Source organism: Juglans microcarpa x Juglans regia, chromosome 6S, assembly GCF_004785595.1.
Source record: "Juglans microcarpa x Juglans regia isolate MS1-56 chromosome 6S, Jm3101_v1.0, whole genome shotgun sequence".
Classification (NCBI taxonomy): Eukaryota; Viridiplantae; Streptophyta; class Magnoliopsida; order Fagales; family Juglandaceae; genus Juglans; species Juglans microcarpa x Juglans regia.
The window spans coordinates 8,640,526-8,652,784 of NC_054605.1; the positions used below are offsets into that span (position 1 = coordinate 8,640,526).

The 12,259-nt window shown below is 35.5% G+C and overlaps 1 pseudogene; it reads right to left on the minus strand.

The window, feature by feature from the left end:
* Positions 1-12,259, minus strand: part of LOC121236940 — an 81,950-nt pseudogene that overhangs the window by 20,529 nt on the left and 49,162 nt on the right.

The following is a 12,259-nucleotide window of genomic DNA, read 5'->3' on the forward strand; positions in this document are numbered from 1 at the left end:
GTGGTATCATTGTAATACGTTTCTGGGTTATAAATCCACATGTCCTTAGGAAGTGCACCAAATATTAGGCATGAAATTTTAGTCTTCATTAGGCTTGAAATTCTTGAAGTATAAGAGTTAGTATGTGTATCTGATACGTGTACACATGTGTTCCAAGAAGTACACATGATGTATGGTAGATTACCTAAGAACTCTGGTGGAGATAACAACTAGGAAGATCAAAATCATCCAATGGATAGAGGGCAAGGATTCACTGAAGCAATACGTTTGCTAACTGACGTGCTTAGGCATCAGCAATTGCAGCAAGTGAAAGCACCTAGACCCGAAGTTGGGGGTTGTTTGTATGAGAAGTTCCTGATCCACCGTTACCAGAACTTTTCCAGTAATGAAGGACCTCTGAAAGCAAAAAAATGGATTATCAATCTCGAAAGGACATATGAGATCTGCAGATGCACGGAGGAACAGAAGGTACTATGCGTTGGGTACCTTTTTCAAGGAGAAGTTGACATTTGGTGGGATACATGGAGGAAGCTTCTAGTCAGGGAGCTAGAAACTCTAGTTGCTTTGACTTGGGGAAGATTCAAGGAGGAATGTATGTGACAACCGATTCTTCCCAGATTCGGTTAAACAATAGAAGGAGCAAGAGTTTGCCTCTCTATCCCAAGGTACTTTAATTGTGGAAGAGTACGCTGCCAAGTTTATGGCATTGGGGAGGTTCACACCTTACCTAATTTCTATGGAGATGTAACACCCATATCCGTAGACTAAGAGTGTCACGTGTTTTTCATAAAATAAACTCGGCAAGAGATATCATATTGAATAACATGAAAATAACATTTATTTCATAAAATATTTGTCATCCAAAAGCTTAAATGAATAAACGGAATAAATTTATGTTATAAAAGTAATTTTATTATAGAAAGTCTAAAACTAAATCAACTGCTCCTAATCCTAGCCTGCCTGCTCGTGTTCATCATCCTCATCTTGGTGGTTAAAATACATGAAATAAAATAAAATGAGTCGAAGACTCAGCAAGAAATCCATCACAACGTAAACATAATAAACATAAGGTTTTCATAAAAGTTTTCATGCTGAGAGCTTAAATTCATGACTGTTCATACTAATGTTTATGCTATTCATGACTGATTTATCTGAATTAAGTGACTGATCTGACTTAGCCGATTGATCTTATTGGCCAGTACACTTAACCCTGTGTCCGAGGTTATGCACCGGCCCCATGTCTCGCGGTCGCGAGGGGAGCCGCTGATAGTATTCTGGCATACTATGGTGGACCATGCTTGAGTCCATGGTTTGCGCATCCACCCTGAAACTGAACTGCATTGGTACCATGCATCTAAATGGCTATCTGATTAACTGATCTGATCTTATCTTGCACTTGAACTTAAGATAGCTTACGTGTCTTATGACATAATACATACATAATTATAATTTATGAATCTGAACATGATGCAAAATGACGTGATCGTATGCTATGTTGGATGACATGTTTGTATATGACGTGAGTGGTACATAAAAATGACTGTCAAATAACTGGCGCTAATAATAATCTATATAAGCTGAACTGTGATGATCCTAATTTGTGGTCAAATTACTTATCTCGCTATGCTGATTCCTGAATCTACTTCGTCAATCGTTACTTATACGAAGTACGAAACGTTATTGACGTTTCTTAAAAGACATGTCGTAATATTCCAATTGATCAAGTCGTAGAACATAGTTAAATAAATATTCTGTTTATCACGAGAATCAATGAATACTGATATACTAATACCATATTATAATTTAGTAGAATACTTGGGATATATTCAATTATATTAAAATAAGTCATGAAAACCTCAATTCATAAAATAGGTTTCCTCTCTTATAATTAACATAATTATCAATCTTTACAAGAAATCTAATAAATATTAATATCATTTAAATATTCTTAACATATTTCTTTATTTTCAATATACAACTTTAATAGCATAATTATATAAAATCTATTGCAATAAACAGTAGAAATTCTCTTCATACAATAGACATTGAAAAAGAGATTAAAATAAAGATTAAACACTTACTATTTACTACTGAACTTTAAATACTAATTTGATATCTAATCTTTCAAATATAATTTAAATATATATATATATATGTATTTGTATCTAAGTTTATAAAAATAGTTGCTGGAAACATTCGAGTAATAAAAATAGGCTTAATCATATTTAATTACACTTAGATTAATACATAATAATATTATTCACGACTCATAACATATTCCTTAATTTCTTTTTAAAATATAGCTTAATAATTTTATTAAAATTCGACTAAATAGATAAAGGGGAATATTAACTAAAATAATAGGCTCAATAGTATACTTTAAAATACATTTCAAATTCTTTAAATATTTTCTTATAAAAATGAGCCTTTAACTAATATATTTATTTAAGTAAAAACTCATCTTTCAATATTAAGCCCAAATAAAATGACATAATAGTCTCCATAATTAACATATACGTAAGTGTAAGGTTATAAATGTAATTATTCTTAAAACAATCCTTCAAGATACTAGATTAAAAGGGCATATTTGTAATCTCATCAACAACTACACTTAGTAAACTAAAACCTAAAGCAACTAATATATTCTGTAGAGAACAGAGGGCTTGGGAGAGTGGGAGAGAGGCTTGTGGCAAAGCTTACCGAGAGAGGGCTGAGTGCGACGGCGGCACTGGGTAGCTGGGAGTGCTGGAGATACGACTGGGTTCCTTTGGTCAGGGTGGTGCGACGCCGAGAGAGGGAGAGAGAGAGAGAGAGTTTTGCCAAGCCGAGAAGTAATCGAGAGAGAGAGAGAGAGAGGAGGGTGGCGATGGCAACGGCTTATCTAAGGGAGTGGGTGCGACAGAGCAAGGATGGTTGGAAATTTCTGTGTCTTCGGAGAGGTGGTTTGACGTCCCTTGAGGTGGTTGGCGACTACAGCACAAGTACACTGCCAAAGAGCCACTACCGATGAAGAGGGAGAGAGAAAACGATGGGGTTGGGCTGGTCGGCATTTTCTGGGCAGCCGAGATAGTGCTCCGATGTCTTCTGTGGTGGCTGGTGGCTTGCCTTGGGGGTCTTCATGGTCATGCATGGTCTGGGCAATGGAGTTGCCGCATTGGTTCAGTCATTGACTAATGGTCCTTTTCTGTTGTTGCTGATGGTGCTCCGTTCCATGTGACGGTGGTTTTCATCTTGGCCTAACGTGGTCGATGGCGCTACTGGTGGGTGCAATGCGGATTGACTTCAACATGGGGGCTTGCTTTTATTCCAGAGGATGTAGTTTGTTGCGAAGAAATATAAAGAGAGCATCATCGCTTCAATGCAGTCGGTTACGAACTGATAAACGTGCATATCAACTCACAACATGAGACAAACCTAAATAAATAATAGCCCATCAACATCTGATAACAATTGCCCATTCCTAGTTTAGACCCAATAAGATTATCTATATTCCAACCACAGAAATATTGGTTCGGGTCGTTACAAGCTCCCCTCCTTATAAAAATTCCGTCCTCAGAATTTGCTATTACCTCAAGCAACCTACATACTTGTCTGTCACATCCTTTCCATGTTTCTATTTTACATCCTCAATCAATTAGTTCAGTCTATTATTTATTCCATGTGTTTTAGTCCTTCGATATTTATTCATATCCTCTCATATTCTCCAATTCCCTTATGCACACACACATTCGTTTATAGCGGCTACCATCATACTTCTATTCGAGTCTAAAGATGTAAACCTTAACCATGGGTTCGATTAAAAACCTAGTAATAATATCAACCAAATAAATAGTAAGTAACAATCTCCACATGAAATAGTAAATAAACTCTTCGCATAAAATGATAAATAAATCTCCTCATATATTAATAACCTCAAATAAATAGCAATTCAAAACTCTCCAAAATTCGGGGTCTCTAAAATATCTCGATCCTAAAATTCTTAAAAAATGAAATACCACAATGATCATGTGCCTATGGTTATGGGTCCACATCTCCAATTATAAGTACTTCAATTATAAGCATAGCAACATCAATTAAACTTTCAGATCAAGCCTCGACATCTTGTGACATTCTCTAATAATGCTGACCTAATCATTAAAACTTTAATGTGCATGTCTAAGGCATACATGTACTTAAATCATCTTCTACTCGTAAACCTTAAATTCTTGCACCTCAAAATCTATTGACTCCACATTTTCTTTCTATAATCTATTGTTACCTAACTCCGCGACACATGAGATTTTTACTAAAATATTTTGTCCACTATTCATGCTAGGCGAGAGAATCATATCACCTATAATATACCTTCCATCAGACATTGCAAAATACCAAACACCATATGTAAATCTATGTCATAACTACTCCAAAATCTACTAAATAAGACTCCATCAAATATAAGTCATCTTCTTCCATTCTCATGAACTAGATAAACCATCAATCTTAAAAGTAAAAGTTTCTCAACTTCACCTTCCTTCAATCAATTACACTGTCATAACCAAATTGACACGTACCTCTAGTACACATAATTCTCATAAAATTCTAGATATCTATACTACATGAAATCCCTAGAGTCATCTAACATAATCTAAAGTAACCATTAACTAATATTTTGATACTGAAATAAACAATAACTACAATAGTGCTAACTAGTAAGAGCTATAAAATGTCCTACCATAATAAAAATATCTCAATAACTCTTGAGCGGGCCAGGAGCATCCTAGTTACCTTATTCTGGAATTGATGAAATACTTTTTTTTTTTCAAAAAGTCTATAGAATCTCTCGATCGGCTCTGATACCGAATTGTAACACCCCATTTCCGTAGGCTAGGAGTGTCACGGGTTTTTCATAAAATAAACCCGGCAAGAGATATCATATTTAATAACTTGAAATTATCATTTATTTCATAAAAGATTTGTCTAATAAAATGTCATCCAAAAACTTAAATGAATAAATGGAATAAATTTATGTTATAAAAGCAATTTTATTCTAGAAAGTCTGAAACTAAATCAACTGCTCCTTCTAGTCCTAGCTTGCCTGCTCGTGTTCATCATCCTCACCTGGGTGGTTAAAATACATGAAATAAACTAAAATGAGTCGAAAACTCAGCAAGAAATCCAACACAACGTAAACATAAGGTTTTCATAAAATTTTTCATGCTGAGAGCTTAAATTCATGACTGTTCAGACTGATGTTTATGCTATACATGACTGATTTATCTGAATTAACTAACTGATCTGATTAATTTGACCAGGTGGTAGAGCAACAATTATCATTAGGAGTATTACTGTTCATACCAATATAGATATAGAATACCTTTTAGTAATATGAGGAAGGATATTGAAGGTTGATGAATTAGTATTCCGTGTATTTGGAGCTTGTTTTTATTTTGAGAATCCAATGGAATTTGTGTTCAGAAGAGTATAGTGTGTGAGAGAAGCTTTGGCCTTAGTAGGATTCACTTATGATAGTAGTTTTATCCAGCTGCCATTAAATGGTTTTTGGCAAAGCATTGTGTTTGTAGAAAACGTAGATCGCCCTTACATTGGAGACGAATATGTGGGGAGTAAAATCTTGGTCTTAAGGATTTACGTGAACAATAGGAACAAATCCTTTTGATTAGAGTCAGAATAAGAGGTAGCTTATAAAGGATAGAAGAGTTATGTCAATCATAAGAGAGAAAGTCTTGAGATTAGATTAATACCTGAACGGTTATCGAGATACTACCTAGGAGGAGGAATGATTCGTTTTGTTTATGAAGGAGTAAGCTAGTCCCAGGTGGATAGGATTCCTTGAGGAAATAAAGAAAGTGGATTCAATTGTGTATGGATTAAATTCTTCCAAATTGAATTGTGTGAATACTTTAAGTTTTACATTTAGAGAGTATGCCGGTATGACTCAACCTACTTTGCAGAATGATTCCAGTGTTACTTGTTGAATTGAGAGAGAGAGAGAGAAAGAGTTAAGGAATGACAGAATCTCAGTGGTAGAAATATATGTGGTGAATAACTCTTTAAGCAGCAAGGAAAGGAGTAACTACGCTTAAGCAAGGATTTAGTGTCCTAGACAGTTAGCCTAGAACTTGTTCATTTTAGGCACTAACCTTTGTGAGTGTTATATTCTTCTCTTAAATGGCGGTAGTTATTATATGAACCCATGTTATGGATATAGATAGGAATGGTGTAGGCTATGAGAAGAAGGCTTTGCCTCATGAAGAGCGTTATCCACTTCTTCACTCAACCACATGGATGATCGAAATAGTTTCCAAGTAAGAATGGCATGGGACCAAGTTGAGTCCAACAGAGCAGCAGAGGAGCGCGCCACAACCGCCAACACTAAGCCCGCCACATCTGGATCATCTATGTCATCAACTTACCACAAACGTTTACTTGCAGTGGGTCAAGTACCAAATAGTGACGACGAAGAGGTCGAGCAGCACCCTAACCCAAATCATAACGTGGTGTATGATTTGGACAATGACGTGTTCTACTACTAACCCCAGCACGTCATGCCAATGGATATGAACGCACCACCACCGGCATTGAGCAGCAACGATATGTCCTGTGATGGACAATAGATTTGGTGAGCAGCATCTTCTACTTAGTATTTTCTTTTGTTAGTACTTACGTCGATTTCAAGAACAAAATCTTTTTTTTAGGAGGGGAGGACGTAACAACCCAGTAGAAATTCTATAGTGGAATTTCCTTATGCTTTAGGAACCTCTTGAAAACTCCATAAGTTTTCACGAATTAACCAATCGTATAGGTTTTAATCTGTTAACATAATTAGTGTTGCCACTCACTATGGTGTTAGTAGCGTGATTTTATTTATTTGAGATAGTTAGAAGTGTCAGAATGGCATATGGTCTACGCCATTAAATTCAGTTGATTATTTAGGATTTTATAGCACAATAATCTCATTTTTAATTTTCAGACCATATGCTTGTTCGAAAACGCGTTTCATTATTTCGAGGCACTTTGGGGTGAATTTCAATAAAAAAATTTCACGGTTAGTTTAGTATGTATATCTAGGATTTTTCAGTGCAAAGTTTATTCTATACTTTCCTAGAGTGAATAGTAATCTCAATAATAGCACCTAGCGCTGCGTTTTCAGAATCATATTGTGGAATGTCCAAATTAGGTTGAAGAAGTTTTATTTGGACACTTAGCAAGATCTTAACCACACTTGGTGAATAGTATTAGACACTTGTCATCAAGAGGAACCATAAGATGGATTATGAAGGAAATCAACGTGTGAGATCATGCCACTTAAGCCAAAACTCTAATTGATCTGATTTCTAGCATTGTGTTTAATCACTTGATTAAATCACTTCCACATGCTATTAATTCCTCAAATTCATGTTATGACATCATTATTCACCTTTTTAAACCTCACAAATTTGATTGGGTCAAGAAAAATTGGATATAAGGTTGATAGCATCTCAAACCCTAACCAAGCCTTCTCTAAACCCTAAATGAGGCTCATTCGTTTAAGGCCCACGAATTTTGGCCACTTGGAAAAGCTTCGTGAGCAAGTTTTCCCTCTCCATGGTAGACCACCCTCTGCCCAAAGCATGCCCCAAAGTCAAGCTTGATGTGAAGCCAAAGGCCACCTCACTACCACCCTACTCGTAGATATTTCTTTGGCTGAAAACCACTCACTATTCTTGCCTTTTTGTGACATAGCCACCCTACCTAAAGGTGTCAAACAATGCCCTACCTTCACTCTTCATAATGTTTAAGAGGCGTGCAGGCCATTTCCACATTCACTTCACCACTTTCCACTCACATTCTTGCAATGAAATCCTTAGAAGCTCTCTAGGGCAAATTTCTGTGGATTTTTGTGTGCCACTTTTGAGACCCTTGTAAGTTTCATCTCACATAATTTCTTCATAAAAGTTGTTCTTATTTTTCTCTAGTTTCCGTGGGCATCTTGTTTGTTTGATTTCATGATCGTTTGATTGGTCAAACATTGTTTTAACCGTGTAAAGGTCAATTTGGGTAACAATTTGGATAGTGTGTTGTGTTTTGGAGTTTTTGAGCAAGCTAATAGACAAGTCTTAGTCTGAAGCTTTTATGGAGTGTTGTTAACATGTATATATGATTGTTTGTTGGAGATTAGTTGCATGATTAAAACTTTTGATGAAAAATTTTCTCCAATCTAGAAACTTAGAAACTGGAAGAGGAAAAACAATTTCTGTTTTAAGAAAGTTTGAGTCTTTTGTGGTTTAATCTTACTCCAATGGATTTGATATTTTTATTTGATGATCCTAAGCCTTTTAGCTACATGTTATGATGTTATTTTGAACCTTTTTGACGTTGGTTTCAAAAATGTTAATTTTTATGCAAGAGATCATATGGTAGGGTTAAAAGTTTGATGTCTTTAGTTAGATCCATGTTTTGAGTTATTTTAGTCATGTGATTTTAAGTTTAATGTTTGGATCTACTTTAAGACACATTTTTAAAATATGTGATGTTTTGGTTTGAAGATCTCACCATAGACTGCCTCAGATCAAGTGTTTGTTCAAAGCTAGTTAGGAAAGAAATTATGTTTTCGGCTAAGTATGCAGCTGAATGGTTCAAATGATGTTTTGTGATTTTTGATGACTTTTATGTGTTGATTCAAAGCATGTTAGTTCTTGCGAATGTGTTATGAACATGTTAGAAGAAAGTTTTGGATTTTTGGAGTTTTTGGAAATACTTTGAAATAGGTCAAACCATGAAATTCAAGAGTTGTATTTTAGTTAAAACATTTGGATATTTTTACTAAAGCGTTTTGTGATTATGTGAAGTATAATTTTGTTGTATGGTTTAAGCATGTTTTTAAACTTAGGATATGAGGATCTTTGTTGCAATATTTTGGTTTGATCATGAGTTTTGAAGTTGGATAAAATTGCAACAAAAATCAAAGAGAAATGGCCTTTGAAAATTTCTGCCCTAGCATGTTTTTCATAGTTTTGTTTGGTTTTGAATTTTCTAAGTTGATATTTAAGTTTAGGATAAAATTTACATGAAGAATGTAAATTTTGGTATTTTTGGAGTTAGGATGTGAAATCCTTAAGTTAGAGGTAAAATTGTTATTTTCCCACATGAAGAAATCCTTAAGTTAGCATTTCTTCATGTTTCTATTGGTTAGTAATTAAGTTTCTAACATTTAGAACTCCTACTTAAAATTTCTTGTATTTCATGTTTTACCTCGTAAAACGTGACGATCACTGTAAGTTAGCTCTTAGCTTACTATCAGATTACTGTGTATGTGTCACAGGTAATAGAACTATAGTCTATGTATGTATGTTATATACATGCCATACTACTTCATGATTATCTGTTACATAATTTATTCAATCACGTATTTCTATTCGTTACAAGTATATCATGTTACGTAATGCTATCTGTTGCATGTATGTCAGGTTACAAAATGTTGTATGTTGCATGTTATGCCATGTTACAAAATTTTGTGCGTTACATGTTATGCCATGTTATAAAATATATTTTGTTACATGTTATGCCATGCTACGAAGTATTGTCTGTTACATGCTATGAAGTGTTTTCTAGCTCATTGTACGTCATGCTTTTCACTTCACATTTATGTCATGTTATGTTACATCAGGGTTTTTATCCTTTCGTTTCATGTCACGTTTCATCTCGGGTACAATTTGTGTATCTTGGGAACAACCTTTCAAGTTATGTTAAGTCTATTTACGTCTATCACGACCCTAAGTGCTAGGATGATGTAATATCCTGGTGAAACTCTTTTGTTCATGCTAGAGTTTCTAAATTAGTGTGAAACTTTCTGGGTTGACAAAGTACAGTCAACAATATCGAATGGGACCTAAGTAACATGTCACTGAAGCGCACCAGATACTAATGCCAATGGAGCCATATTTCAGTTCAAGTTATGCATACTCGTGCGAGTGCAGATATTTGATACTTGATACATATAATACGTGAGTCCACAGCAAGTGTAGCACATACAATACGTGTGACCACATCAATTATGGCATGTACAACATTTGTGTCGACAGCAAGTGTGGCACATATGTTAACACACTCACAGCTGGTGCATATACCTTTGTTGTGATGCGGTAATCGGCAATGACACATGACTCAAGGGGACTCGTGCAGAACCCACATGGTCACTTTTAATTTTCACGTCTGATATACAAGATTACTCTATTTTGGCAACCCCATGAGACAAGAATGTCATTATGTTAACCCCATGAGATAAAAATGTCATTATGGTAACTCCATGAGACAAGAATGACGTTATGGTAACCCCATGAGACAAGAATGACGTTATGGTAACCCCATGAGACAAGATCATCGTGGTAACCCCATGAGACAAGAACATCATTATGGTAACTCCATGAGACACGAATGTCATTATGGTAACCCCATGAGATAAGAACATCGTGATACCCCATGAGACAAGAATATCATTATGGTAACCTCATGAGACAAGAACATCTTGGTAACTCCATGAGACAAAAATGCATTTCAAGTTCACATTCATGATATGTTTCAAGTTCACGTTCATGCTGTGTTTCAAGTTCACGTTCATGCTATGTTCAAGTTCACATTAATGCTACATTCAAGTTCACGTTCACGATATGTTTCAATTTCACGTTCATGCTATGTTCAAGTTCACGTTCGTACTATGTTTCAAGTTCACGTTCATGCTATGTTCAAGTTCATGTCATGTCATGTTTCAAGTTCAAGTTCATGTTATTTAGGTCAAGATTCAAGTCATGTCAGTTTATGCCATGTTACACGTCAAGTTATTTTATGCTTGCTTATGACTTTGATTATGCATTCATGCCTTTACTGTCATGCATACATCATTAACTTGTGTGGAAGTTCTCTTTTAACTTGCTAAGATTTGTATTCAAATCTCACCGTGGTAGTCCCAACTACCATTCCCCTTGAATGATAAGAGATGTGTCAGGTCGAGAAGAGAGAGTAGAGTCTGGTCAATTGGAGGAAGTTGATTAAATGACGCTGATGCGACGCGGTGCTTATGGCTTCCTTAGTTAAATTTTTGGACAATATTATGGCATCGTTAGCCAAGTTACTCGACGAACTAGCCGAGTAGTTATTAATCTGATGTTGTAATTATGGAGTTCATTCTCCCATGTTTTGAGATTACAGTCTTCTGATACCTGTACTATAATCATGGATGTTTATCCTTTCCGTATGTATGGATCATGTTTTAAGTAATTGAGATATTATTAGTTTGGTGCATAGTGTTGCTCAAAGAAAAACATTATCCACTAACAATATTACATACTGTTAGATGGATGTTAGGAATATTGTATCTTTATCTGTCATTAATGGGGACAAGTAACCTTGTATTGAATGTTTTGACGCTTTAGATGTCCGTCTGATCCCTAGCGAAATCTGGGGGCTTCACAATTTGTATACTGTATGCTAAGTTATCTGTTAACTTGCTGATATTTGTAATCAAATATCACTGTGGTAATTCCACCTACAATTCTCCTCAGAATGATGGACCATGTCTCAAGATCTGGAGGTGCACCAAAGGTTGACCAACTGAAGACGGTCGATTTGACGGTGACAGCATGACGCCGAGCTCATAGCCTCAATGCTCCGATTTATCGTTAGTATTACAACATTCTTGACTGAGTAGTGCGAGCTACTCAATGGATTAGCCTAGTACTTGCTTTAGTTTCTACTTGTACTTAAGGAGCTCGGTCTCCACTACTCTTATGATTACAAACCTTTTGGACTCATGATGAAATCAAAAAGGTCTATCACTTTAATGTTTATATATTATGTTTAAGAATCCTTTGGGATATTATTAGTTGGTGCATAGTATTGCTAAAAAAAAAAAAATATCGGTTGCGAATATTGCATACTACTAGATGCATGTTAGAAACATTGCATCTTTATCTGTCATGAACGGGGGTAGCTAACTTTGTGTTATATATCTCGACACTTCAGATGTTCGTCCGATCCCAAGAGAAATATGGGGGCGTCAGATCTCTTAGCAGTAGCAAGTGTCAAAACGAATGTGGAACTAGAAGAAATTCTTATATGGGAGAAAATCTAATACTCTTGCATCAATTATGATCTCCCAAGCTTTGGAAAGCTTTTACTTTTAGCAAAGCAAAATATAACTCGGGAGACTTTGCAAGTTTTATTTCAAATTCTATCTACAAAAGAGTCGGCATATTTGACATCAACTAGCATGAGAAGTGCTACA